The sequence below is a fragment of the Triticum dicoccoides genome, chromosome 3B, assembly GCF_002162155.2.
Source record: "Triticum dicoccoides isolate Atlit2015 ecotype Zavitan chromosome 3B, WEW_v2.0, whole genome shotgun sequence".
In the NCBI taxonomy this organism is placed as follows: Eukaryota; Viridiplantae; Streptophyta; class Magnoliopsida; order Poales; family Poaceae; genus Triticum; species Triticum dicoccoides.
In genome coordinates, this window is record NC_041385.1 from 355,792,481 (window position 1) to 355,798,838 (window position 6,358).

The following is a 6,358-nucleotide window of genomic DNA, read 5'->3' on the forward strand; positions in this document are numbered from 1 at the left end:
TGCCGGCGCCCGCCTCCAGCGACCTCGCCGCCGCCGGCAGCCGCCCGTCCAAGATCCGACCGGGTGGGATGAGATCCACCCGGTCCCGAACCAAACACGGCCGCGCCGTCCCGGAACCCCTCCGTCCAATTTTCCCGCGAGGTGAAATTGGCGAAGTCCCCGAATCTGCAGTAATTTTCATGCCATGTTTGTCATGCCGTATCTCTGCATCCGTAGCTCCGTTTCGTGCGTGTAATATGTCAAATTGTTCACCTCGACGAGTACATCATTTCATTCCATTGCATCATGTTCATTTGAGGTCATCTCGATGTCTGAATCATCGTTGTAAGAATGCTTCATAATGTTTTCTGCCGTCTGTTAACAGAACGAGCTCTTTTGTCATTTTTGCCATGATTGATGTGTGCATCCTATGAGGTTGATGTCTTCATGTGTTTTGAACTATGCTATGTCTTATTTACAGAGGTGTATGCCATGCATTTTTGTGATCATTGTGGTGACTAGCACAAGCATGCAAACTAGGCTTCGTGTTAATGCTGATTTTAGTTCCTGTTCTGCTGTAATTTTGATGCCATGTAAACTTGATGCTACAGAGAGATCCTTGCATATTTTGAGATACTTCAGTAAGGGTGTTTTGAACATGTGGTTATTGTCTATCCATTCATGCCATTGTTTGTAATTATGGAGTAGTATAGAATGTCACTTTCGTGCTCTACTTTTGCTTCAAAATGTTTCCTGGTAGATTGTTTACATGTTATTCAATTTGGCCAAGCTTGCTATAGTTGATCCTTGCATGATATGGACTTGTTCTTGACTTGGTTTGTTTCACAAACATGCCTTCTTGATGATGCTATGCTTATATTGTCATGAAAGGACTTGTGGTGAGTGTATCGAGCTTGTTAAGTAGGGTTCATGATGTTGCTGTTTTGCTAGGCTGAATCTGTTATTTCGTGATGCTATATAAACATGTTGCTACTAATCATTCTATGCATAATCTGGAGATGTTCTATAAACATGTTTTGATCTACATGTCATCCTCTTTCCATCCATGCCCCTGGTTGCATTTATAGGTTGCTGTAGCTTGTTCATATCTTGTTCCAAAGTTGCTTGAAAATGTTGCTGTCAGCCTGTTTACATTATGTTCAGTTGTTACGATGGTTGTTCCTAGTGTTCCATGCACCCTATGACCTTGCTATTGCCATGCTTAGCTTCACAAATATGCCTTCTTATTGTTGGTTACCTTGCCATGTCATGTTTTGCTCTGTAGTAAGTTGTACAAGCTCATCTACATGCATTCATAATTATGTTCCTGCCATGTATGAATCTGTTTAATAACTTGCTATGTTTACGTGGGTGCCATTATATTTTCTGATCATTTTTGGCTTGTGGTCACTAAGGGACTTTTGATCTATGCTTTGAGTAGAATCATGCCATGCCTTTGTTTGCCATTATAAGTTTCTGTAACATGTTGTTTGATAGCTCTGAACATTGCATCGTGATGTTATTTTCTGCAAAGTCTGAAATTGTTATAACTTGCAATCTTTCCATGTGTGTTTGAGCATGTTCTAGTGATTTCTGGAGATAGCTCAGTGTTCATGTTTTGTTGTGCCTTACCTGTACATCATGTCCATGCCTTTTGTTATTATGTTGAGATGCTGTAGCATGTTGCTTTGATGCTTGCAATATGCTTAGTTGCTGTTTTGGACAGCTTGTCCTTTAAGCTTGTTTCATGTGTATGTGTTTGAACCGTTGCTCCGTTTTGAGTGTGCTTCATATGAAACTTGCTTAGAATTGCATGTAGTTTCATATTATCATGTTGCATCCTTGTTTTGAGGTGTTTGCTTAATGTTTGAGTGCATTGTGCATCAATGCCATGTTTAACTTGTTTTGCTCATATCTTCTAGGCCGTAGCTCCGAATTAAATGAACCTTATATGTAACTTGACTAGAATCTCGTGTAGATTATCTTGTTGCATTTTAACTTGATGTTTAACAACTTGAACATAAGGTTTATTCAGATCTGGACCAATTTCGAAATATGCATATGAGGACTTACCGGAATTGTTATATGTTGTTCCCGGCCTCATTTAAACTTGCCTTGATGTGTTGCTGTTGTTTGCATCATCTCTTGCCATGAGTAGCTTCATGTAGTCTTGTCATGCATCATGCTTGTTGTGCATCATGTCTTGTTCATGTGTGGTGTGTTTACCATGTTGTGTGCTTCTTTTCGATAGTTCCTGTTTTGTTGCGATCGTGAGGATTTGTTCGTCTACGATTGGTTCGGCTTCATCCGTTCGTCTTCTTCATGGAGTCGTTCTTCTTCCTTGCGGGATTTCAGGCAAGATGACCGCTACCCTGGATCTCACTACTATCATTGCTATGCTAGTTGCTTCGTTCTATCGCTATGCTGCGTTACCTATCTTTTGCTCATCAAGCCTCCCATATTGCCATGAACCTTAGCCTTTGACACCTTTCCCATGCAAACCGTTGTTTGGCTATGTTACCGCTTTTGCTCAGCCCCTCTTATAGTGTTGCTAGTTGCAGGTGAAGTTGAAGATTGCTCCATGGTGGACAGGAATTTGGTTGGGATATCACAATATCTGTTATATTATTAATGCATCTATATATTTGGTAAAGGGTGGAAGGCTCGGCCTTTTGCCTGGTGTTTTGTTCCACTCTTGCCGCCCTAGTTTCCGTCATACCGGTGTTATGTTCCCGGATTTTGCGTTCCTTACGCGGTCGGGTGATTTATGGGACCCCCTTGACAGTTTGCTTTGAATAAAACTCCTCCAGCAAGGCCCAACCTTGGTTTTACCATTTGCCTCACCACCACCTACCCCTTTCCCTTGGGTCGGCCAACCCGAGGGTCATCTTTATTTTAGCCCCCGCCCGGGCCAGTGCTTGTCTAAGTGTTGGTCCGAACTAGAGCACCGTGCGGGGCCATCCCTTGGCAACTTGGGTTACGTCGGTTCCTGTACGCTTCGCTCATCCGGTGTGCCCTGAGAACGAGATATGTGCAGCTCCTATCGGGATTTGTCGGTGCATCGGGCGGCTTTGCTGGTCTTGTTTTACCATTGTCGAAATGTCTTGTAAACCGGGATTCGGAGTCTGATCGGGTCTTCCTGGGAGAAGGTCTATTCCTTCGTTGATCGCGAGAGCTTGTCATGGGCTAAGTTGGGACACCCCTGCAGGGTATAATCTTTCGAAAGCCGTGCCTGCGGTTATAGGCAGATGGGAATTTGTTAATGTCCGGTTGTAGCTAACTTGACACCAGATCCGAATTAAAACACATCAACCGCGTGTGTAGCCGTGATGGTCTCTTCTCGGCGGAGTCCGGGAAGTGAACACGGTCTTTGGGTTATGTTTGACGTAAGTAGGAGTTCAGGATCACTTCTTGATCATTACTAGTTGACGACCGTTCCTTTTGCTCTCTTCTCGCTCTTCTTTGCGTATGTTAGCCACCATATATGCTTAGTCGCTGCTGTAGCCTCACCACTTTACCCCTTCCTTTCCCTTTAAGCTTTGCTAGTCTTGATACCCATGGTAATGGGATTGCTGAGTCCTCGTGGCTCACAGATTACTACAACAACAGTTGCAGGTGCAGGTTGTGTGATGATCATGACGCGAGAGCGATGTTTGCTTGTATTGGAGTTCTTCTTCTTCTTCTTCTTCGATCAGGGGATAGGTTCTAGGTCGGCAGCCTGGGCTAGCAGGGTGGATGTCGTTTGAGTTTCTGTTTGTGATTCATCCGTAGAAGGATGATGCTATTATGTATTGTGATGTTGTATTCGTGTGGCATTGTATGCCTTATGTATGTATCCCCATCTATTATGTAATGTTGATGTAAATATATCCACCTTGCAAAAGCGTTTCAATATGCGGGTCTATCCTTGGTGGGACCTTCGAGTTCCTTTTGGATAGGGTCGCATATTGGGCGTGACAAGTTGGTATCAGAGCCTCGACCGACCCTAGGAGCCCCCTTGATTGATCGTGTAGTTTGGCCGTTGTTGAGTCTAGAAGAAAACTATTTTCGGAGTCTAGTTATATCGGAGAGTAGGAATTCTTTTTACTCCTCAGCCCCTTCATCGCTCTGGTAAGGAATCTTGACGTAGGTGTTTTGAATTAATTCTCTTCCCCTTCAAATTTTCTTTAGGATCACGCAGTTGGTTTTCCGATCGTTGGTTCTCAGCTCTTTTCATCCGGTGCATTTCTCGTCAAGCTGACTCGAGCCTCTTCATCTTTGAGTTCAATCCTTAGTTCTTTCTCAGCGACGAGGTTTTTCCCCGTCCTCAGTTGTCTTCTTTTCCCACCCGCCCTCCCCTTTTCCTTCTCGGAACTGGAGTCCGTAATCGAGTATCCATCCTACTCGTGTGAAGTCCTTGCCGTCTTTCCTCAACGATTTCAACTGCTGTTTTCCCTTCAAGATATTCGTCGATTTCCCCTTCCAAGTTGCCTTTGTTTTCCCACCCTCACACCCTTTTTATTCCCGGAGTCTGACTCTCCCTCGACCATCTATTTCATAAGTGTGCAGCCTCTTCAGTCTTCCCTCAATTATTTCAACCGGTGAATTCTCGTCTAGTTCGTCATTCTTCATCCCTTTTCTTTTTCCGGTGGACTCAATTCAAGTTTTTCGGTAGTGATTATATTCTTTCCCTCAGCTCAAGTGTTTTCTCTGCTCGTTCGCCTCTCGCCAGTTTATCATTCCGGAGTTTCAAGTCATCTCAGGAGATTCGTCTGTGTTCCAATTAATTCGAGGTTGTCACCTCATTCAAATATTTCAACTGTTCCGGTGCTTCATTTATCTGTTCATCATCCTTTTCAACGGTGTTATCTCTTCAGTGGGCCCTAACCCACAGGTCTTTTCCCAGGATCTTACCTGACTCTTCTAATTCTCCTGGAGTTATTCTCAATTATTTTCAAGTGTGGCGTAAGAATGGATTTCATCAGTCAGATGCCTTTTCCAAGTTCAATTTCAAATCATTTTCATTGTTGGCTCAACCTCTTCGCTTTTCATTCTCCTGGAGTATCTCATCAATTTTGGTGGTGTTTCCCGTCGTCGTTTCAAGATTGAAGAAGAGTTCCTCTTAAACCTTGTCCGTTCTCTCGAAGATTCGTGGTTCTAGCTTCATGTTATCATCTCATATTATTCCAATTGTCAGATATTCCTTTTCTCAACCATCCGAAGTATGTCAGGAGTTGTTTCCATTTCATTCCTCCGAAGGTCATCATGTCATAATTCTTCATTCTCAGCGTGTAGCTATCATTCTCCAAATCTTACCGGTGCATCGTTCAGATAACCTCTAATCAGTTCATGGCCTCTTAGTTCTCGTCTCTCTAAATCCCCTCTAGCATATTTGTTCTTCTAATTGTTCCCGGTGATTCGTTCTCGTTCATCAGTCTTATTCATTTCTTATCTCGTTCTAACCGGAGTGGTTTCAGAGTCTATCTGATTCAGTGAGCTTTCGATTCTCGTCATTCTCGTCGTTCCTCTCTTCTTCTCGAGTGCTCTCGATTCTTTGCTTCTTCTCTTGAGTTCTTGTTTCCCTCTTCCTCTTTCTGTTCCGTCTCGGTCCTAAGATCTCGGGACGAGATCTCTTGTTAGTGGAGGAGTGTTGTAACGCCCCAGATCCGATGCGCTAGGTGTCTGCCAGTTATTCGCCGTCATTGCCATGTCTTTTGCTTGTGTGTTGCATTTTATCATGTCATCATGTGCAATTTCATTTTGCATACGTGTTTGTCTCATGCATCCGAGCATTTTCCCCGTTGTCCGTTTTGCAATCCGGCGCTCCTATGTCCTCCGGCGTCCCCCTCTTCTCTCTTTTCGTGAGTGGGTATTAAACGTTCTCGGAATGGCCCGAGGCGTGCCAAGTGGCCTTGGTATAGCACCGGTAGACCGCCTGTCAAGTTTCGTGCCATTTGGAGGTCGTTTGGTACTCCAACGGTTAACCGGGTAACCGCAAACCCCCCTTCTCCTTGCAGCCCAACACCCCTTCCAAAGTGGCCCAAAACCCATCTAAGTCCCCTCCATGCTCTCGGTCGTTCGATCATGATCATGTGGGCGAAAACCGCTCCTCATTTGGACACTCCTAGCTCCCTCTACCTATACATATGTGGGCTCCCCCGAAATTTTCGCAGTCCAACCCTAGCCCTCTCCCTCCTCGCGCCGCCGGACATGTCCGCCCGGCGGCCGGACACGTCCACCGCCAGCCTCCACGTTGCCCGGACCAATCCGGGGACGCCACCTCACCCTAGTGGCCGCTCCCGGCCAACCGGAGCGCGCCACGTCAGCCCTGTCGGCCTCCTCTCTCTCCTCCGCCGCTCGCGGCCCGCCCGGCCCGCAGCCGGCCCGCCCCGGGCCGCGA